General features: G+C 36.4%; 1 long non-coding RNA gene across 1 annotated transcript in view; it reads left to right on the plus strand.

The window, feature by feature from the left end:
• The window catches only part of LOC111546137, a 176,978-nt gene that overhangs the window by 115,937 nt on the left and 36,242 nt on the right, over nucleotides 1-24,799 (plus strand). Inside the window, exon 2 of the long non-coding RNA XR_002732658.2 lies at nucleotides 10,806-10,899. This is a non-coding gene — a long non-coding RNA (uncharacterized LOC111546137). The remainder of the gene's footprint in view (nucleotides 1-10,805; nucleotides 10,900-24,799) is intronic.

Genomic DNA, 24,799 nt, shown 5'->3' on the forward strand with positions numbered 1-24,799 from the left:
TCTTTGTTTCTGAAAGTGACCTGCTTATACCCAATAAGGGATTCTTCTTCTCTTTGCAACAAAAGGATAATAGTTGCATTAAAATCATTTTAAAAGTAATTTAAGGCCCACCAAGAGAGTAATCTGGAATAAACCTACTAATAGTCTGAATTAGTACTAAGTAGTGGCTGAAATATGCTCAGGCTAAAATTATTCTCTGTGATAAAAACAGTAAAAACAGTTGATAAAACAAATCTTCTGTGGATTGCATGATTAGAGCTATGGTTATACTGAAGAAATTTGGAATCTTTTAAAAAGCAAATACAAGCTAAAAAGATTTTTAATTCTTTGAATATTTGATTCCTGTTGAAATGAAAGATTCTTTGCGGCTTTATTTTATTTTATAACTTCTTGCTATGATCAATTTCCATTCAACCATGTATGATATTTGTGAATTAGAATTTTTTTTAAAAGTCACCTATCAGATCAGAATGACTGGGATCTTGAAGGCTATGAGAAAGTTGCATAATACTAATACTATGAAAACAATCACTTACAAAAGTTTATGATTTGATATAATCCAATAGCTCAGGGAAGTAGAAAGCATATTTTCTTTCTATATGAATTGCCATGTTTTAAAACTAGAATGAAATTTTATTGGAATGAAATGAAAGAGAAGACATTACAACTGATTCTACAGAAACAGAATGGATCGTAAGAGACTACTATGAACAATTCTACACCAACCAATTAGATAATCTACAAGTGGATAAATGCCTAGACATGCGCAGCCTATGAAGACTGAATATGAAGAAACAAAAAATCTAAACATACCAATGACAAGTAAGGAGATGGAATTAGTAATCAAAATTTCTCATCAAAGAAAAGCCCAGGACCTGATGGCTTATAGCTAAATTCTATCAAACATTTAAAGTAGAACTAATACCGGTCCTTCTCAAACTCTTCCAAAAAATCAAAAAGGAGATAATATTTTCAAACTCTTTTATGAGGCCAGCATTACTCTGATACCAAAGCCAGACAAGGACATTACAAAAAAAGAAAATTACAGGCCAGTATCCTTATGTATATGTTATGCAAATATCCTCAACAAAATACTAGCAAACCAAATTCAACAACGCATTAAAAATATCATCCACTATGATCCAGTGTTATTTAACCCTGGGATGCAAGAATAGTTCAAAATACACAAATCAATAAATGTGATACATCACCTTAACAGAGTGAAGGACATATGATCATCTCATATGGATGAAAAAAAAATACTTGACAAAATTCAACATCCTTTCATGATAAAAAAACTATCACCAAATTAGGTATAGAAGGAATGTACCTCAACACAATAAAGACTATGTATGACATTCAGCTAACATCATACTGAATGGGAAAAGCTGAAAGCTTTCCCTCTAAGAACCAGAAAAAGACAAACATACCCACTGTTACCTGTCCTTCTCATTATAGTACTGGAAGTCCTGGCCAGCACAATTAGTCAAGAGAAAGAAATATAAAGCATCCAGATGGGAAAAGAAGAAGTAAAACTATCGCTGTTTGCTGATAACATGATCTTATGTATAAAAAAACCCTACAGATTCTACCAAAAAACTATTAGGATAAACAAGTACAGTAAAGTTGCAGGATACAAAAAATCAACATACAGAAATCAGTAGCATTTCTATTCACTAAGTGAACTCCCCAAGAATCAAGAAAATAATCCCATTTATAATAGCTATAAAATATTTAAGAATAAATTTGCCTGGGCACTGTGACTCACACCTATAATCTGAGCACTTTGGGAGGCTGAGGTGGGAGGATCGCTCGACACCAGGAGTTCATGACCAGCCTGGACAGCATAGCAAGACCCCTTCTCTACAAAGAATTTTGAAAGTTAGCCAGGTGCAGTGGCATGTTCCTTTAAATCGCAGCTACTCAGGAGGCTGAGGTGTGAGTGATGTCTGTGATGGCCTGTCTGGAACTGCCCTTGCAAAGAATACAGCTGCAGTAGGGAAGGTGCAGCCAAAGCTGGATGCTCTGAGGAGCCTACAGGAACCAGGAACAGCAGTGCCCCACCCTCCTGGGTGCACCTGCAGCCACCCAGCAGTGGCTGCGGACCCTGGCATCCCTGCGCTCTCAGGGGCCTGGGAAGCCCACCCTGCCCCTGGAGGCTCCAAAACACCTGCTCCTGCTGCCTGGCCTCTCCTTGCTCCGGGTGCCTGCTCCCATTTCAGAACAAGGTTGAAGGCAAGCCGAGGCACTGTTGTGACCCAGTCAAGTGTGCACATGCTCGGGGCTGTGCAGACATGCCAACTCCCCCTGCCACCTCAACCTCCTCTGAAACTTTGGGAGGGAGGCCTGGGGTTGGGGAAGGCAGAGGGTGGCTGGGGCAGGCCTGTAAGCACCCCTCCACAGGAATAGCCTGGGTGCCCTGGTTGACAGGATTGATGGCAGCAGGAGGCAGACAGGCTCCTGGGTGGAAAGGGGCAGGTCCCTGGTGCAGCCCCACCTTCAGACTAGGGACAGCCTGAAGCATGGAGGCTAGGCTGTCAGTTCCAGGTGGAGCCTGCCAGCCAGAGTGAGAACTTATGGTGCTTTTTCCAGACACGCCATGGCTGCCCATGGACCAGTCACCATGTACTTCCTCCCTTCTGAAGCCCATAAACACTCTGAACTCAGTCAGACTCATACAGACCGTTGGGACTACCAGCTGCGAGAAGTAGCTACCCATTTCAGGTTTCCTTGGCTCTTCAAATTACCAGCCTGCAGAAAGCAGCCACCCACCATGGGTCTCCTCTCCACTGAGAGCTGGATACTCATTGGGACGACCTGCCTGCAGAAAAGAGCTACCCACTTCAGATCTCCTGAGAGCCGCTCTGTTGCTCAGTGAAGCTCCCCTCTGCCTTGCTCACCCTCCAGTTGTCTGCATACCTCTGGATGTTGGGACAAGAACTTGGGACCCGCCGAATGGCACGACTGAAAGAGCAGTGACAAACAGGGCTAAAACACGCGCCCCACTCACCACAATGCAGGCGATGAGAAAGAGAAACGAGCTGTGTCCCTTCTGGGAGCCCAGACCAGGGCCAGTGCTGTGACACCCTGTTTGGGGCTCTGTGTATCCTAGCGTCTCCAAGCTTCCAGGCGCCACTGTGTTCCCAGGTGTCTGCGGTGGAAACTGCTTGCGGTATGCCTGGTTCAGCCATCGCCTTGCACGGAGCTGGCACCTGTGCCACTGCCTGGGGCAGCCCACCCTGCTGCAGCCAGCATGCCTGGCTCTACGCAGCAGTCGGACCCCACGCTTGCTCATACACCCGTTGCCACTCAGTGCCAGGCTCACCCTTGGCAAGTGTGGGATCTGGGCCGGTATCATGAGCTGAACTCAATCTGCATGTGCAAGTGGGCAGAATGAGCCCAGTGGGCCTGAGCAAAATTCAGCAAAAGGCGCCACTAGCCACAGAGGTTTCTGGCTGGCAAAGTGACATCCCGAGGATCCCATGATAGGAGGTTTGCTGTGCCCAGCAGTAAAGAGGCTACAGTGAGCTATGATCCTGCTCCTGCACTCCAGGAGCTTAGGTGACAAAGCAAGACTCTGTCTCATAAATAAATAAATAAATCTAACTACACAGGTACACTGAAAACTAAGACATTGATGAAAGAAATTGAAGAAGACATAAATAAATGGAAAGATCCCATGTTTATGCATCGAAGGAACTAATACTCTTAAAATACTCCTATTACCCAAAATTATCTACAGATTCAATGCAAGCCATATCAAAATTCCAACATCGTTTTTCATAGAAATAGATTAAGAAATCCTAAAATTTATATGGAGCCAAAGCAATCATGAGCAGAAGAATCAAAGCTGGAGGCATCACACTGCCTGAATTCAAATTGTACTACAAACCTATAGTAATTAAAAATACTGTAGTACTGGAAAAAAAAAATTAAAATTAAAATGAACACATCCCCAATGGACTGGAATAGAGAGCTTAGAAATGAGTCCAAGCATGTATGGTCAATTGATTTATGACAAAGATGTCAACAATAAGCAATGGCAAAGGATAGTCTCTTGAATAAATGATGTTGGGGAAAGCTGGATATTCACATATAGAAGAACGAAATTGGACCCTTATCTCACTCCATAAGCAAAAGTCAACTCAAAATGCATTAAAGACTTAAATGTTAAGACCAGAAACTGTAAAACTACTAGAAGAAAACTTAGGGGGAAAACTGCAAAATTGATGTGGGTATTGATTTTTAGGACTTAGACCCCAAAACTGCAGGCAACAAAAACAAAAATAGATAAAGGGATTATATCAAATGAAAAAGTTTCTGTACAGCAAAGGAAACAATGTGCAGAGACAGCCTACAGATTGGGAGAAAATATTTTCGAGTCATACATTGGATAAGGGGTTAATGTCCAAAATATATGATAAGCTCCAACACCTGAATAGCAAAAAAATTAAAAAAAAAAAAAAACATTAAAAATGAGAAAAGGACTTGAATATACATTTCTCAAAAAAAGACATACAAAAGTCCAACTGATATATGAAAAACTTCTCAACATTGCTAATCATTCAGGAAATACAAATTAAATCTGCAATGATACATAGTTTCACACCTCTCAGAATGACCATTACCAAAAAAAAAAAAAAAAAAAAAAAAAACAAAAGATAACAAATGTTGACAACGATGTAAAGAAAAGGAAACCTTTGTACACTGTTGGTGGAAATGTACACGTGTGGAAAACTATGTGAAGCTTCCTCGAAAAACTAAAACTACGATTATCTTATGATTCAGCAATCCCATTTGTGGATATTCACCCAAAACATTTTAAATTGGTTTGTTTTAAGAGATGTCTGCACTTCCATGTTCTCTGCAGAACTGTTCACAATAGCCAAGTTACAGAATCAAACTAAGATGATGAATGGATAAAGAAAACATAGAGTATGGTAAAATTCAAAATTGCTAAGAGAGTAAATTTCAAATATTCTCACCACAAAGAATATTAAATATTTGAGGGGCACATGTTTACTGGCTTCATTTAGTTTTTTTGCATTGTAATCATAAATCATAACTTCACTTTGTATTTTATAAATATATATAGCTATTGTGAAAATACAATAAAACATTGAGATTGCAGTCATAGTTTAAGAAGGTATAATTTTTTTGTAAGAGAATTGAAAATGTTTTAAAACCACAAATTTATATCTCAATATTGAACCATACTTAATGATCTTAATGTGATTAGGCACATAGAATATTACATTTAGAAGCAAGACCAAGGTTTTAAGAAAACTCTTTGTATCATAGAGACCTTATTTAGATTGCACAGGAATAATAGAATGTATGTAGAGCTAAGTGAAGCTTAGTAATCATCTTTTTTGTGAGGAAAAGAAAAGTTGGAAGTGGAGCACCATGGCATTCTGTTTGCAGATGGAAAACCTGACAAAAGATATCTTCATATTAATTTCTGAGGCTTCCAGAGTTATTGGAGATTTTAGGTTACTGGATGGGGCCTTCAGGAAATACCATAGTTAATTGTAGACTGCTGGAGTTTGAAATCCAGTTCTTCCAGTTATTAGCTATGGAATATTGGATAAGTTACGTCATCTATGTTCCTCACTTTCTTTATCTGTAAAATATAGATGATAATAGCTCTTCTTTATTTTCTACTTTTTAAGAACATAAGCACTTCTTAGGATTGTTGTGAGAATTAACTATACTACTTATAATTTAGAACCCAGTAAATGTTAGCTATTGTTTACTATATTTAAAAGCAAGAAATAAGTTTTAGTAATTTACATGACAAATGTTAGTGATAATTAAGAATGCCTATTACCTGGAAACTTGTATTTTTAATCATTAGAGATTAATATGATTGAATTATTTTGTGATATAGACTGTGATTTACAGAGCTATTGGTTCTTATTAAAATATGTTGGAAAAGATAAACTACAATGATAAACTGTCGATTGATTTGAATTTGTAGAAAATCTGAAATCTTTAGCATTACATGCATGTAAAAAGAATACTTTATTAAGAGTACTTCAAACTAGGTAAGGAAGATAAGAGCTAAAGTATAGTTTTCTTTTTGGTGTAGTAGTTTTTAAGGTCTCCATCCCTGTTATGTATAACAAAGACTCAGATAATTACCTCTGTTTATTAGAGTTTTTTTCAGAAAAAAAAATCTTAAGTGGTATATGTGTATGAATGTATTTTTATTGCAAAGTATTTGGGGACCTGTTTATAAGAATTTTCTTTCTTTCTTTTATATATATATATTTTTTTTGAGACAGAGTCTTGCTGTGTTGCCCAGGCTAGATTGTAGTGGCATGATCTTGGCTCACTGCAACCTCTGCCTCCTGGGTTCAAGAGATCGATTCTCCCATCTCAGCCTCCTTAGTAGCTGGGATTGTAGGCGCACACACCACACTCGGCTAATTTTTGTATTGTTAGTAGAGACAGGGTTTCACCATGTTGACCAGGCTGCTCTCAAACTCCTGACCTCAGGTGATCCACCTACCTCGGCCTCCCAAAGTGTTGGGATTACAGGCGTGAGCCAGTACACCCAGCAACAATTTTCAAAACTAAAACATTAACAGCCTATTTCATGTTATTTTTACTAGCTCTCTGTGTGTGTGTGTGTGTGTGTGTGAGAGAGAGAGAGAGAGAGAGAGTATTCAAGACTTTCTTTATAAAATTTTTGACTTTGTATTTAAACAGAAAATGAAGCTAGAAGTGCTTCTCCCCAGCCCGCCACCCCCACTAACTTAAGGACAAAAAAAAAAAATTTAATTCTGAGCCATGAAGGGAATGTTTCCAGTTATATGTGAGGTTTTCAGTAAAATTTTCATTATGGAATATAACATTTCCCTCTTTTTTTGCCACAGTATTTTATTGATTGTCTACCTACACAGTTTACCTAAGAGGATAGCAAAGCTTACAAAAGATATAATCCATAAACATTATTTTAATATGTCTACATTGATTTATTGCTGAAGTCCTATTTACTATATGTTCAAAGTTCCTAAGCCAGTGGATCTCAGGATTATCTTTAACGATTAGAAATATAATCTTAGAAAACTCAAGAAGTATTTACATAAATACTAATAATGAGAGTCTAGCAATAGCATTCATATGGGTGCTTTACATCACAATTCTACATGAACTGTAGATCTACGTTATAATCAAGATGCCTATAAAAAATAATCTGCCTCAGCCTACTCTGAACCAGAACTGTGGGCAAGCACCTGGGGTTCTATATTTTAAAGTACTACTTTGGTCCTTCCTTAAGTGCATTACAGTTAGAGATTCACTCCAGCCACCAATTACATCATGCTTGCATCCTTGTATCTAAGATATTACATGGTCATTGAGGTATGTTTGTGTGTATCATGGAAGCTTTCAAATCATTTTGACATTTAGTATTTGTATTAGAAGTAACTCAGTATTTTTCATAGACATCTGTCAATAGTATTTTTGGAAGTTAATGTCTTATTAATATGTAGAACCTAAGCTAAATAGTTGCAGTGAAATTGTTTCTCAACTGGAGAAAAAGATATCCTTCCTTCATGCTTTTTAAAAATACCTGAGCCCTGGCCCTACCTCATACTAATTAAATGATAATATGTAAAGAATATGCTGAGTGTGAATATATTTTATTTTATTATTATTATTATTATTTTGGTGTCCAGAATAACTTGTTGGTTTTATTTTTCATTTTCAACATAAATATCAACTGCCACTGTGTAATTGAATAACAAACATATTTGAATTCAGGAATTTTTATACTGAAATATTTCTCTGTGAACAAATCCCATCTCACCAAACAGAAAGCTTTTGTTACTGTTTGTGTGTTCTAAAAGCGAAAAAGCCTTATGTTATATAATTCTCTGTTGGGTATTTTATGTATCTTTATACTTTTTTGTTCCACTCCCCTCTCATTTTTGTATTCCTCATATCTAGGACAGCATTTTTGCATGCTTGTATACATTTAAGAATATAGCATAGTGGTTAAAAACTTGGCTTCTGCAACCAGACTGCTTAAGTTCAAATCTTGGCTCCATAATCTTTAGTGCTATGACCTTTGCGATTCACTCAAACCTCCTGTGCCTTGTATTTCTCATCTGTAAACTGGAAGGTGGATTAACTGTTGGTGGATTAAATGAGTCAGCACATGTAGAGCACTTCAAGTAGTAGCTGTTACATATCAGATTCTTAGTAAACATTAGCTATTATTATTTTTAACAAGTACTTATTAAGCACCTGTTACACTGAAAGTGTGCTACGGATGCTGGGGATGCCACAATAAACAAGATAGTCATCTTTACTTCTATCATAGAATTTAAAGTTTGGTGAAATATTCAGGCAAACACACGGGTCATTGTAATACGGTATGATAACTGCTATTATAGTGTAGTGTGCGGTGCCACAATTGCCTAATGGACACCTTACTAGAATGAGGGTATCAGGAAAGTTTTTCTGGTCTAAGCAGTGTCTAAGCTGAGATCTGAAGGATGGTGATATAGCTTGTACCCTCCAAATCTCATGTTGAAATTTGATCCCCAGGGTTGAAAGTGGGGTCCACTGGGAGGTGTTTGGGTTATGGAGGTGGATCCCTCATGAATGCCTTTGTCATTCTTGTGGGACTGAGTTCACACTCTTATTCCTGTGAGATCTTGGTGTTAAAAAAAGTCTGCCACCTTCCTCCCACCACTTCATTTTTTTTTTTTAAAGATTCCTTCCTTTTTTTTTTTAAAGGATTGTTTTTTATTATTTTTTATTTTTTAAATTATACTTTAAGTTATAGAGTACATGTGCACAACGTGCAGGTTTGTTACATATGTATACATGTGCCATGTTGGTGTGCTGCACCCATTAACTCGTCATTTACATTAGATATATCTCCTAATGCTATCCCTCCCCCTCCCCCCACCCCACAAAAGGCCCCGGTGTGTGATGTTCCCCACCCTGTGTCCAAGTGTTCTCATTGTTCAGTTCCCACCTGTGAGTGAGAACATGCAGTGTTTGCTTTTTTGTCCTTGTGATACTTTGCTGAGAATGATGGTTTCCGGCTTCATCCATGTCCCTACAAAGGACATGACCTCATCCTTTTTATGGCTGCATAGTATTCCATGGTATATATATACCACATTTTCTTAATCCAGTCTATGATTGATAGACATTTGGGTTGGTTCCAAGTCTTTGCTGTTGTGAATAGTGCTGCAATAAACATACGTGTGCATGTGTCTTTATAGCAGCATGATTGATTGATTGATTGATTTTTATATTTATTTATTTATTTATTTATTTATTTATTTATTTATTTTTTGAGACGGAGTCTCGCTTTGTCACCCAGGCTGGAGTGCGGTGGCGCGATCTCGGCTCACTGCAAGCTCCGCCTCCCGGGTTCACGCCATTCTCCTGCCTCAGCCTCCAAGTAGCTGGGACTACAGGCGCCTGCCACCACGCCCGGCTAATGTTTGTATTTTTAGTAGAGACCGGGTTTCACCGTGTTAGCCAGGATGGCCTCAATCTCCTGACCTCGTGATCCGCCCGCCTCTGCCTCCCAAAGTGCTGGGATTACAGGCGTGAACCACCGCGCCCAGCAAGCAGCATGATTCATAATCCTTTGTGTATATGCCCAGTAATCAGATGGCTGGGTCAAATGGTATTTCTAGTTCTAGATCCTTGAGGAATCGCCATACTGCCTTCCACAGTGGTTGAACTAGTTTACAGTCCCACCAACAGTGTAAAAGTATTTCTGTTTCTCTACATCCTCTCCAGCACCTGTTTCCTGACTTTTTAATGATCGCCATTCTAACTGGTGTGAGATGGTATCTCACTGTGGTTTTGATTTGCATTTCTCTGGTGGCCAGTGATGATGATCATTTTTTCATGTGTCTGCTGATATTTTAAAAGCGTTTCAAGTGTTTGAATGTACAGCTGCAACTGAAAAACCGACATCTGCTCTAATGACCAAAAGGAGCAATGATATTGCTAATCCAAAACTCATTTATTTTTGGCTTGAGAATCTCCAGTACTCAAAACCACTTACTTGGGAGGATAAGATAGGAGGATCTGTTGAGCTCAGGAGCCTAAGACCAGACTGAGCAACATAGGGAGACCTTGTCTTAAAACAAAACAAAAACAAAAACTACATACTAAAAGTATGGCACTGTCTAAATCCTGTTTCCCTAACTGCATTGTCAAGGAATTCACAATCAAGTTCTTTAGGCAAAAAATACTCTCTCTGGATAATCGCATTTGTCTATTAGAGGGAATTTTATTTAAAGGGCTTTTTTTTTAATGCCAAGTTTAGCAGGTTGGTGTAAAGTACTGATTGGGGAGGTTTAAGTAATAAGAGGAATAGAATTTTGAATTTTGCATGAGGACAGAATACTGAACTAATTGATTTCTATGATTTTGGCTTTTATAAGCAACTCAAGTGCAATTAAGAATATTTTTGTAATAATTTTGTGCAGGGAAACTGTTTTCTAGAGTGGGGCTCTGTTCATATAGGACATCAGAATTTATGTATTTTAAATTACATAAAAATTTTGCATAGAAACTAGGTAGCCAGATCAAATTAGTATTATAGAAAGTACTCAACTCTGTGACATGGATCATAACATGTGTTCCACAATGTTATTGCTGTTTATATACATAAAATATGTCCTATAATACCCACATCCCTTTGCCCAGGCTTATTATAGAAAGTCATGAAGAATAATTTCAATTTTTTTATATTTAAAATAAGTGAAGCAATAACTATAATCTCAAACTCATTATATTTTCTTATGCTTCTCTTTTAGATGTACATTGAAGATGTCAGTTTCTACATGTGGGAAGTAGACATTGAAGGCTTTATGGTTTACAGACAAGATCTTTAGAAGTTAAGCACTAAAGGTAAGTAGTAACTATAGCCCCATATATAATTTCATGTAAATGGTTAGGGTTGTCACATTATAATTTGACTTGTTAAACTTGTTTACTTTTTATCACTGCCCCTAAGTTACCTCACAACTGCATTCATTCTAGTCAGACACAAATTTTTATTCTGTAATATCATCTTGACAGAATCAGATTTCATTTGTAATAAGCTGTTGATTTAAAAATGATAAATTGTAATGCACAAGTGCAAACCAGCTAAGAATAAAGAATAAAAAAAGTCACTTCTGGCCAGGTATGGTGGCTCACGCCTGTAATCCCAGCACTTTGGGAGGCCAAGGCAGTTGGATCATGAGGTCAGGAGATCAAGACCATCCTGGCTAACACGGTGAAACCCCGTCTCTACTAAAAATACAAAAAAATTAGCCAGGCATGGCGGCGTGCGCCTGTAGTCCCAGCTACATGGGAGGCTGAGGCAAGAGAATGGCGTGAAACTGGGAAGCGGAGCTTGCAGTGAGCTGAGATTGCGCCACTGCACTGTAGCCTGGGCGACAGAGCAAGACTCCATCTCAAAAAATAAATAAAAAAGTAACTGCTATCAGACCTGTGAATACAACTCAGGGAATTTAATGTGAAAAAATAATTAAATAGAAAAACTATCATCCATCACACTGTTTTCTTTTCATGTATTTATTAGTCAGCCCTTTTAACAAGTTAAGAGCTTGTTCTTTATCCACTCCAAAACACTCTGTCATAGTTTCATATACTCATAGCGTTATAACTCCTGAATACCAAACCCCTTTTCATTTTGTCATGGCTCTCAAAAATTTCTCTTTACCTGGCATATTCTTTCACGTAGCACGTTCTGTTCATGCCTCCCATGACTGCTTACATACTTACACAACTAAGTAAATTTCTGACCACATTTTGTTAAAATCTCAAGTGAGATACAAGTGGAATAAACCTCCAAAAACAATATTTTCATGTTGCTTGCCAAATGGAGACAATGGAAGCCTGGAGAGTATGTGACCTGTAAATGGGATGCTCCTATTCAGTTCTAGGATCCTTGCTAAATGGAAATGCTAAATGCTGTAAAAATCAATTCTCAGTAGTTTTTTAAAGAGCAGAAATAGATCTGAAAAATCCTTATTTTTTAAATATCAGCATAAAATATTTTCTTTGAAAAAAAAGTCTGCTTTTGCTACTACATAAGCCAAGTAAAACAGTTTACAGCCCCTAGTGCAGGAGTGTTTTTTCTTTTTCCTATTTTTCTTTATTATTTTAGAGTGCAAGTATTTAGAGTCTATTTTTTCTCCTTAATTTGTGATTAACTGTTTAATGATTTTTGCCAATTTCTATGATGAATATTATTGTCAGAAATGAATTCTCTTGAAAACATAAGTGATATTACTTATTTCTAATTCATTTACGTAGTTATATATGGTGACTTAGTTACTTGGAAGAGCTATTCAATTGTTTTCTGAATTATAATGATTAGATAACTATTTTTATGGTTCTCTTTTCTCCAGTCTAAATCAGATGCTTCTAGTAAAAAAAAAAATTATAAGCCGGGCGCTGTGGCTCAAGCCTGTAATCCCAGCACTTTGGGAGGCCAAGATGGGCGGATCACGAGGTCAGGAGATCGAGACCATCCTGGCTAACATGGTGAAACCCCGTCTCTACTAAAAAATACGAAAACTAGCCGGGCGAGGTGGCGGACGCCTGTAGTCCCAGCTACTCCGGAGGCTGAGGCAGGAGAATGGCGGGAACCCGGGAGGCGGAGCTTGTAGTGAGCTGAGATCTGGCCACTGCACTCCAGCCTGGGCGACAGAGCGAGACTCCGTCTCAAAAAAAAAAAAAAAAAAATTATATATATAATTTTATATATAATACACAAATTTTATTATATATAAATCCATCATTATATAGATATATAATAAATTTATTATATATAAAATAAATTGTTATAATTTTATATAATATAAATAAAAGATATATATATCTTTATTTTAAGAGATGTAGTCTCTTTAAGTTGCTCAGACTAGATTTGAGCTCCCGGACTCAAGCAATCCTCCCACCTCAGCCTCTCAAGCAGCTAGGACTACAGGTGTGCATTAACCATGCCGGGCACTTTCTGGTTTTGTTGTTGTTGTGTGTTTGTTTGTTTGTTTGTTTTGAGACAGGGTCTTATTCTGTTGCCAAGACCTCCTAGGCTCAAGCCATCTTCCTACCTCAGCCTCCCAAAGTGATGGGATTACATGCATGTGCCACCTCGCCTGACATCTTTTTTTTTTTAAAAAAAAAAAAAAAAGACTTTTTACACAAAGAGAAAGCAGAGTTAATCACAGTCCTAGGTTCATGGGGCATAGTCATTACTGGTTCATGCAAAGCACTTCTTGTTTTATTTATTTATACATTTTCCAGTCTCATTCTCCTGCCCTTGACCCATAGGAAATCATTCTAATATTATGATATTCTAAAATAATATCTATTGTACTGTTCTATTTTGTTTATATTTTCATAATGAATATTGTTTGTATGCATAAATTTTAAAATTTTTTCATGAGAAATTTCAAATAAATAAAAAGGAAAGGGAGAATATTATGAACCGCCATGTGTCTATATGTCAGCTTCAACAGTTATCATCTTATGGTACAATTTGTTTTACCTCTGACCTCTTCTTACCCTGACTTATATACATGAAGTTTAAAAAAGCGTAAGTGATAACATGCTGTGTATCTTCTTGTGATTCTTACTATTTTATTTCATGTAACCTTAAGTTTTAAACTTTATTTATGTTGCCATGTTTTTACTGCTTCTTACTGCTACAAGGTAATCCATAGTATACAGCGGCCATATTTTCACTACCCATTTTCCTCAGTGTTTGCTATCCAAATTGCTTTCAATTTCCTTTTACCACAAACATCATAATGAACATCTTCATGTTCATCATGTCCTATCATGGAACTTTGCAAGGATTTCTTTAGAATATATACACAGGAGCAGAATTGCTGGGTGACAGAATATATGTTTATGATTAATTGAACCAATCTCTGTCAGATGCTCCCCCACATAAATACTTTGATCTTACAGCCTCCAGCAATAACCTTCTCATCATCCATGCCAACCCTTAATATGATCCAGTTTACTCATGTTTTCGGCCTAATGTGTGTAATTTTATAGATCATTGTTTTAATTTGGGTTTTTTAAAATCACTATTGAGTTTGAGTATCTCATCATATACTTGTTGGCCTTTTGATTTCCCTCTTCTGAACTTGCTTCTACATATTCTCTATATATTTTTTCATTTGGGTCCAATTGTTTTATAGGAATTTGTTGTATATGCTCGATATTAATTTCTATCAGTTTAGATATTATAAAATATCTGCTTCCATTCTTTCAACTTTTAAATGTTATGCATGATGTTCTTTAAATAGACATTCAGATTTTAAATATTCCATTACAAATATTTTCTTGATGTTTATTGCTGGAGTACATGAGTGCTACTGATTTTTTTAAAAGTTTGTCTTTGTTCTAACTATATTGCTAAACCCTCTTATTCTTAACAGATTGTTCTTTTTTTGGAAATAGATGATTGTAATCATTTGAAATTAATGATGATATTATTTCCATTCTTCCTCTCTTTATATTTAAACTTCTTTCTTCTTTCCTGTATCTTTGGATAGTTCCTCTGGAACTATGTTAAAGAGTAGTAGTGACATTGGCCATCTCATGTCTGATCATAAAGGAGGTGAACCTAAAGTTTCTCAATTAATACTTAGAAAATGTTTTTAATATATAACATTTACCAAATTAAGAAAAGTTCTTCTATTTTTAGTTTGCTAAGCAGTCTTATAAAAAGCTATTACACCTTATCAGTGCTTTTTATGATGTGTATCTTAAAATAATCATTTGGTATTCATCCTGTGGTATATTAATGTTATGTATTATGTGTATAGAATTTCTAATATTAAACCATTCATGCATTCATAGTTTGCATCATGAAGTACTACCTGATCGTGATGTATTATTCTTTAATACACTGTTGTGTTTGGTTAGCAAATATCTTATTGAAGATTTTGGAATCTATATTCTTAAGTGAAATGCAGTGTAATTTTCTTATTTTCCTTGTTTGGTTTTTTAATTAAGATTACACTAGCCTTCTAAAATGAGATGTGCATGTTTGCTCCTTTTAAGAAAGGAATTTCCTGTTTCTTTAATATGTACTAAACTCATATATAAAACTGTCTGGTTCTGGGGATTTTTGTGAGGACATATCTTTGACAATTATATACATCTTTAATGCTTTTTGGTCAATTCAGGTTTCCTTCTCAGCTTCTTCCACTCGCCTTCCAATGGCTTTTGATGGCAGCTGGTATTCTTCTCACCCTCAGGTATACCCCAGACTGAGTTTCCTTTGAGTCAGGAAATACTGAGCTAATCTCAGTGCCCACATTCAACTGAGCCATGTAATGGTCACCCCACTTTTGTACTGACTGGGAATTGATTGTCCTAACCCTGATCACTGGTCTCTGATCTGCCTGATCTTCAGTTAAACTCCCTCTGCCACATACCTAAATTAATCCTGCACTACAACAGTATCCTGCTTTTGCATAACTAGAAGTTTCGGTTAATAATGCCCTGAATTGACTTCCTTATAGCTCTTAAAACTTCTGGTTACACGTGTCAAGATGAATATTTTGATAAAAGAATAAGTAAAGCATCATGTTCAGGAAGGTAAGTGTTGCAGAAGAAATGAGCAACTATATGGTCTGATGTCCTCTACATTTGATATATAGTATGTATCTAATTGTAGTTAAATCCAGGAGATTTTCCCCTTAGAGTTTGAACCATATAGTGACCATGTATTATCAGAAGAAAAATGAAGGGTATTTCCCCTTACAAAAGGAGAAAGGAGTAAACGCAGGAAGTTCATGGACACACTAACAAAAATAAATGAAATAGTAAACATATTATAATTGTTTATACATTACCATGTGTTTCACCATTTTCGATGTTTAAGTTTTTCCCACACTTTGAATGTTTTCTGAATTTATTTAGAATCTTTTCTTACTAAAAAAAAATTGGGATGTATATATATCTCTCCTACAAAGAATCTTGTACATTCTGACATCCCTTTGTCTCTTCATCTTCTCCTACCCCATCATTTGCTACTATCTACTTTAAATCCTAAACCATTATGCTCCTATGTTCTCCTTTTCTTAGCTGTTGGCTATTTTTAAAAAACAACAAATTTTGCCAGGATATTTTATCAGCATTACTTCACACATCTTTTAATTATCTTTCATATTTGTTTCTATTTAAGCATTTTATCAGAAACTGTCTTCTGAGGCCTTGTATGCTTGGAAATATATGTCATCATAGCCTCATATTTGAATGACTGCATTGCCATATGTAAAAATCTAGGTTTTAAGATTTTTCCTTCAATACTTTGAAAATCCATGATCTTCCCTAGTCACCATTGTAAAAAAAAAAAAAAATTAAATTAAAATTAATTTAAAAAATAAAATCCATGATTTTTTTTTGTCCTGTTCAAGTCCATTATTCCTTCAAATACATCCTTGTTAATTTTTGTTGTTGTTGTTGTTGTTTTTTTAAAGACAGAGTCTGACTCTGTCATCTGGGCTGGAGTGCAGTGGCACAATCTCGACTCAACATCCTCCTCCTGGACTCAAGTGATTCTCCCACCTCGGCCTCCTGAATAGCTGGGACTGCAGACACACGCCACCACGCCCAGCTAATTTTTGTATTTTTTGGTAGAGGTGGGGTTTTGCCATGTTAGCCAGGCTGGTCTTGAACTTCTGGCCTCAAGTGGTCCTCCTGCCTTGGCTTCCCATAGTTCTGGGATTACAGGTGTGAGCCACCATACCCAGCCTATTTTTCTTTCTGAGTCTCCTGTTATTCAGATGTTAGCACTCTCAATCCCTTAGCCTTTCTTTTATGTTTTCTATATTCTTGTTCTTAGGTTTGAAGATTGCCTCAAACTGATCTCCAGATTCATTAATTTACTCCTCATTTAAATTCTATTATTTATCCAGTCTATTTACTTCAAGTATTATATTTTTGTACCTAATATTTCTGCTTGCTTCTTTGTTCTCTTGTTCTTATTATATGCTGCTAATATCTTCCCTTATCTCTTTTAGTATGTTTACTAGGATCATTTTAAGTTCTTGGGCCATCATATCTAATATTTCTGCTTCTCTTAGAATCTGTATGCCAATATTTTATTTTTCTTTGAAAACAGTTGTGCTTCTTCAGTGTCTTGATATGTTGACCTGTAAGATAATTTTTCTTTGGGGATATTGGCTACTATGACATCACATGTGGGAAGAGACTAGCACTCAGTCTGTGTCATTTTCAGTGAGCTCAGAGGGTGGAAGGTAGGTAGAAAAGCCCCAGGCTACTTGAGAAATCACAGTTAATTTATCAAGTCTACAAAATGACACCTCAGATCTCTGCTTCACCATCTCTCCCCTCCTCCCTGATCCCACCAGGGAGAACAGCAGCCAAAGCTATTGGTTGTAATTTACCAGCTTTATGGTTTAGTGGGAAAGGGCAGAGAAATTACTGCCTACGGTTAGTTAGTCTCCACTTGTTTTCCTCAGCTTTTTATAAGTACGGTTTACTTCTGAGGGCATTTGGTCTGTAGTCTGAGTCCCTGTAGATATGGGAATAGTAAGTTTTTTACTCAAGTCATGGAAGAATCAAAAGCAGAACTCCAATAGTTCATTTCCTGTTTTATCCTCCCACATCTTTGAAGGACTGCCTCCTGCCACAGATCCAAGGCCCAAGCCACCAGCTAGCACACTTACCAGTTCCAAATTATCCTTTTTTACCCCCTTTATTCCCTGGGAGTTTTCGAGTTTTTTTATTTCTTGGTTTTTTTTCTTTATATTTCCTATAGGAGTTGGTCTTTTGAGAGGGAACTAGACATTGTACTATTCCAACATCTTGGTATTAATTTTCTGAAAGAAACTCAAACAAAAGCTATACGTATGTGTGCACCCTTTGACCCAGAGACTACATTTCTAGAAATTTCTCCAAAATGTATTATCAAGAACCATTTAATCATGATATTGGAAAACAATTTAAATATTCAAAAGTGTGCGGTGAAATAGATGTACATTCATGGAATAAACTATTCTGAGTAATACACTACTCATTTCTGTTTTATAAAAAATTGATGTTCAGGTGTGGTGGCTCATGCCTATAATCCCAACACTTTGGGAGACTAAGGTGAGAGGATCACTTGGGCTAAGGAGTTCAAGACCAATAAGTAAAAAATATAAAAAGTAAAAATTGAAAAAAAATATATATATAAAGTAAAAAAATATATATATATATGTATTTTTTTATTGCTTGATTGCTTGAGCCTAGGAGACCTTGACCTGTTTCTAATGACTGTCTTTTCTCTTGTTTTAGGTCACATTTTGCTACCTTTTAAAATGTCTTGTAATTCTTGAATTGATGGGTTTGCATAGGGTAGTTTTTAAATGTGGATATTTAGCATGATTTGCATATGTCTATTAAAGTACTTCTCAAACTGTAATTATTTCTTTACCTCTATAACACATAGAATGTTAGGGCTGAGAAAAGGATGACTAGAGCTGGCAGTTGAATTGCTGGTTTAGTTTCAGTATAGTACTAGAATGAAAGACAAAAAAATAATAAAGAATGAGTAATATCGTTTGGCTGTGTCACCACTCACATCTCATCTTGAATTCCTGCGTGTTGTGTGAGGGACCCAATGAGAGGTAATTGAATCATGGAGGTGGATCTTTCATGTGCTGTTCTCTCTCGCGATAGTGAATAAGTCTCATGAGATCTGATGGTTTTAAAAACGGGAGTTTCCCAGCACAAGCTCTCCCTTTGCCCTCCGGCATGGTTGTGAGGCCTCCCCAGCCATGTAGCACTATAAGTCCATTAAACTGCTTTTTCTCCCCAGTCTTGGGTATGTCTTCATCAGCAGCGTGAAAACAGACTACTAATACAATGAGTAAAAGGAAACAAAGAAGAAGCAGTCACAATCCTTTCATGTAATTTGTCAACAAGAGGGTAGATGCAGCATCGTGGAGGAAACACTTTACAGTGCCTTGAATATTACCAAAATCAAATTGCCCTTAAAAGAGTAAAGAGAAATTAAAACAGTCGTGCAGAAAAGAGCCTGAAATTAAGATAGAGATTTATGATTATTTAACAGCAGGACATTTTGCCATTGTGATTTGGAGAAAGTTTTTCCTTATAGTTTTTAACCAAGTTGAGAGGAGACACAAAGAGCCAGATGGGAAGACAACTAAATCTAAACATTTTACAAAACCCTGATAGTGATCAGCATCTACCCAAGAATGATAAGACATGAAAAAGTAGGAAAATGTAACCCCAAACAAAGAGAATAGACAATCAATAGAAACAGAGCAAGAAATGACAGCAATAATGTAAACAGCAAAGACTTAAAAACATCTAATTGTACACATATACAAGGATATAAAGTAAAACATTAAAATAATGAAGAGAGTCTTAGAAAATGTATTTTTTAGCTCTAGGAATTCCTACATCTGAATGAAATATCCACTGGATGGGTTTCTCAATGCAATAAACATCGCCAATAAAAAAGATCAATAGACTTGAAGAATATGAAAATCTGAATCGCTGCTGGGTACAGTGGCACATGCCTATAATCCTACCTACTCAGGAGGCTGAAGCGGAAGAATACCTGGAGTACAGGAATTTCAGGCTGTAGTGTGCTAAGATCACACGTGTGGATAGCCACTGCACTCCAGCCTGGACATCCTAGCCAGTCCCAAGTCTAAAAAAAAGTAAGTAAAGTAAAATAAAAACTGAATCAGAGAGTAAGAAAACTGAACCCTCCCCCCTCTTCTGTACCAAATAAAAACCCCCAGCACCTAAGTGTCCTGGTACCATGAGGTATAACAAATATGAAAGTGGAGTTGCAGAAGGGGTGAGGGCAGAAAAAGTATTTGAAAAAATAATGGCCAAAATTGTTCCACAGTGGATGAAAAATAGAAACATAAAAATCCAAGTTCATTTAACTTCAAATAGAGAAGAAAGCCACACCAACACATATCATTTCTCAAATCAGTGATAAAGAGAAAAGTCATAAAAGTAAATGAAAAAAAAAGCACATCACAAACAAAACGCAAGATAAAAATGAACTGACTTCACATTGGAAACAATGCAAACCAGAAAGAAGATAATGGAATGAGATCGGTATCAAAAGATGAAGACTTACAAACCTTAAATTCTATATCCAGGAAGAAATATCTAAAATGATGACATTTTGAGAAAAAAAAAATCTCTTCTTGTTACAAGAAATGTTAAATAAAGTCTTAAGGCAGAAGAAAAATGATACTAGATGGAAACTCGATCTCTGCAGAGGAATGAAGAGCCCTAGAAATTGTAAATATATGGGTAAACATAAATTTAAACATAAATATATAAACATAAATTGTTTATATATTTAAAAAGATAACTGCTTAAGTACAAAACACTGAAAAATAAGAACGAATATTTTGTTATCACATATGTAGAAGTAAAATATATGACAACACTGCAAAGATTGGGAGGGAGAAATGGTAGTACAGGCGGAATATTCCTAATCCCAGAATCCAAATTGCTCCAAAATTCAAAACTTTCTGAGTGCCAACCCAATGCTCAAAGGAAATGATCATTGGAGCATTTCAGATTTTGGATTTTTAGATTAGGGAGTCTCAATCTGTTTAACATAAATGTTCCAAAATTTGAAAAAATTCAAAATTTGAATGAATTCTGGTCCCAGACATTTCAGATATTGTGTCTTAAGGTCATTATATTATTAGGTAATTATAGGCAATTATTTAAAATTAGGCTGTGATAAGTTAAAGATGCATATTTAAACCCTAGAGCAATCACCAAAGATATAAAACAAAGAAATATAGCTGATAAATCAATAGAGGAGATGAAGTAGAATACTAGAGAATTGGCCAGACATGATGGCCAATGCCTGTAAGTAAGCACTTTGGGAGGCCAAGGGAGGAGGATCACTTGAACCCAGGAGTTTGAGACCGGCCTCGGCAACATAATGAGACCCTATATCTACAAAAAAATTAAAAATTAGCCAGGCATAGTGGTATAAACCTGTAGTCCCATAGGCTGAGGCTGAAATGGGAGGATAACTTGAGCCCAGGAGTTTGAGGCTGTGGTGAGCCATGATTGCACCACTGTGCTGTAGCCTGAACAACAGTGTGAGACCCTGTCTCAAAAAAAAAAAAAAAAAAAAAAATCAATCATTTCAAAAGAAGACAACATTAAAAACGAAAGAACAGGTGGAATAAGTAGAAAACAAATAGCAAGGTTCTAAACTTAGAACCAACTATATCATCATTGTATTAAGTATAAATTGTCAAAACACTCAGATTAAAAGACTTTTTTTTTTCATCAGACTGATAAAAACCCAATAAACAACTCCAGGGGTTGGCAAACTTTTTATTAAAAGGACACATTGTAAATATTTTAGGATTAAGGTTCATACTGTTTCTGTCACAGCTACTCAACTCTCTTATCAGAGGTCAAAATGTAAACAAGTAGGTATGTCTATGTTCCAATAAAGCTTTATTTGCAAAATAAGCAACTGGCTTTTTGTAGGGGGGTAGACAAAGGGGGTAGACTCCTGCTATACTAAATAGAAGGAGTGGATTTTAAATATAAAAACACAGGTAGGTTAAAAGTTGAAGGATGTGTTAAATATACCATGCAAACACTAATAATCAGAAAGTCAAGATGGCTAAAATAATATTAGACAAAGTGTGTCTGGACAAGTGTTTCAACAGATATAAAGAGGAAATTTTGTAATAAGTATTCTGCTTATTTATTGATTTAACAGCTACATTTCTTTGTTTTATATCTTTGGTGATTGCTCTAGGGTTTAAATATGCATCTTTAACTTATCACAGCCTAATTTTAAATAATATTTTAAATATATATTATACATATTATGATATCATAATATATAAAGGGCAATAAATAAGTCTAAATTTTCTCCTATAGATGAGTTACAGTGATTTTACATGTTTTTGTAGTAAGTTCATGATATATATTAGATATAAGCACTTTGTTTTATTTTTTCATTGTCATTTTTCTTCTTATCTTTGGATTTCATTGCATAAAAGTTATAAATGTTTATTCCTGGAAGAAATGGCAAGGAAAAAAACCTTATAAATGTTCATATGATAATTTTTTCTGCTTCTTAATGGTTAAAAGTACCTTCCATCTACCTATGAAATTAAAATATTCGTTTATAAATTATTCCATCAAGAAAGCATCATGCTATGAGCTATATTAAACACAGGGATCATAAGAAGACATGATGACTTTCCTAGAGTAGCTTCTAATCTAGTCTAAGAGGAGGATTGTATTGTTCAGGATTCTCCAGAGAAACAGAATCAGTAGGGGGGAATATATATATGTATGTGTATATGTATATATCTGTGTATATGTTATATATATAAATATATCATATATGTATTTATCCATGTTTATGTACATTTACAGAAATTTATTTCAAGAAATTGGCTTAAGCAACTAAGGGGCTGACAAGTATTTAATTTGTAAGGAGGCCAACAGGCTGAAAACTCTTGGGTCACACTGTACCCTTGAAGCAAAATGTATTCTTCAAGTATATCTCAGCTTTGCTCTTAAGGCTTTTCAACTGATTGGATGAGGCTCATTCAGATTATGAAGATAATGTCCTTTACCTAAAGTCAACTGATTGTAGGTATTAACTCCAGTATTGTTTAACTGAATAACTGGGTACTATAGCCTATCCAATTGAGGCAGAAAACTAACCATCACAAAGGCAAATAGTGTGGCAAACTTTTGACAGTAATTTTCATATTAACACATTTCAGCACTTCAATATTAAGTCATTCTTTAAATTGTGGCCTTTAATAAATAAACTAATAAAGTGAATGAACTAATATGTTGAAAGGGAAAAGATGGCCAGGCACGGTGGCTCACGCCTATAATCTAACCACTTTGGGAGGCCGAGGTGGATGGATCACTTGAGGCCAGGAGTTCGAGACCAGCCTGGGCATGATGGTGAAACTTTATCTCTACAAAAAATTAGCTTGGCATTGTGGCTTATACCTATGGTCCCAATTACCCTAGTGGCTGAGGTGGGAGGATCACTTAAGCCCAGGAAGTTGAGGCTGCAGTGAGCCAAGATCACGCCACTGTACTCCAGTCTTGGTGACAGAGTAAGACCCTGTCTCAAAAAAAAAAAATAGGAAAAGATTTGTTTCCAATATAGATGTCATGGATTTCTTTATTATCCCAGCTCTCTATAACATGTATCCTATGAGTCTCTCTCTACAAAAAGAAACCATCATATGCAGTATACAAAGTGTGACTAAGAAATAAAGTGATTTGATTTTTAAACTACTACATCATGCCGTCCAAATAAATGCTAAGTCTTCCAAAATAATCATCTTAGGAAGCTGTACATTTATCTTATGATAGAAAAATTCCTTAATCATTTGAATATCCTCTTTTAAAATTACCTCCTCAATCTGAAGTGCATTATTTTGACTATATTGATAGTTTCCTCACCTTCTTTAAACTTTTGCTCAAATGTTGCTTCCTCAGTAAGGATTACTCTGACCATTCTATTTTAACTTGCAGCCCCCGCCCCTTACCTTGCTTTCTTTTTCCTTCCTAACATTTAAATTTTCTAATGCATGTGTAATCTACATATTTATTGTCTGCCCACACTAGAAACTACATAACACCGAGGCAGGGTTTTTGCAATCTAATAGAGATACTTTCTCAAAGAGTTTGTAGATATACAATCCCAGTTTTTATAAAAATGTAACACTTAAAAGCAAGTGTAATTCAGACTTAAGTTGTTTTCAAACAGAAATGTGATCTGGGGCTGGGCCTGGTGGCTCACACCTGTAATCCCAGCACTTTGGGAGACTGAGTCGGGCGGATCACGAGGTCAGGAGATTGAGACCATCCTGGCTAACACAGTGAAACCTCGTCTCTACTAAAACTACAGAAAAATTAGCCAGGCGCGGTGGCGGGCACCTGTTGTCCCAGCTACTCCATAGGCTGAGGCGGGAGAATGGCATGAGCCCAGGACTGGGAGCTTGCAGTGAGCCGAGATTGCGCCACTGCGCTTCAGCCTGGGTGACAGAGCAAGACTCCGTCTCAAAAAAAAAAAAAAAAAAAAAAGAGAGAAATGTAATCTGGTTTCAAAACAGAAAAAGAAAAATGACATCATACGTATACTGATGACTTTTAAAAATACTTCACACATCATTAAGCAACACTTTAAATGTAAGAACTTCTTTTTTTATTATTATTATACTTTAAGTTCTAGGGTACATGTGCATAACGTGCAGGTTTGTTACATATGTATACCTGTGCCATGTTGGTGTGCTGCACCCATCAACTCGTCAGCACCCATCAATTCATCATTTATATCAGGTATAACTCCCCAGTGCAATCCCTCCCCCCTCCCCCCTCCCCATGATAGGCCCCAGTGTGTGATGTTCCCCTTCCCGAGTCCAAGTGAACTCATTGTTCAGTTCCCACCTATGAGTGAGAACATGCGGTGTTTGGTTTTCTCTTCTTTTGATAGTTTGCTAAGAATGATGGTTTCCAGCTGCATCCATGTCCCTACAAAGGATGCAAACTCATCCTTTTTTATGGCTGCATAGTATTCCATGGTGTATATGTGCCACATTTTCTTAATCCAGTCTGTCACTGATGGACATTTGGGTTGATTCCAAGTCTTTGCTATTGTGAATAGTGCCACAATAAACATACGTGTGCATGTGTCTTTATAGCAGCATAATTTATAATCCTTTGGGTATATACCCAGTAGTGGGATGGCTGGGTC

Source organism: Piliocolobus tephrosceles, chromosome 11 (assembly GCF_002776525.5).
Source record: "Piliocolobus tephrosceles isolate RC106 chromosome 11, ASM277652v3, whole genome shotgun sequence".
NCBI classification, from domain to species: Eukaryota; Metazoa; Chordata; class Mammalia; order Primates; family Cercopithecidae; genus Piliocolobus; species Piliocolobus tephrosceles.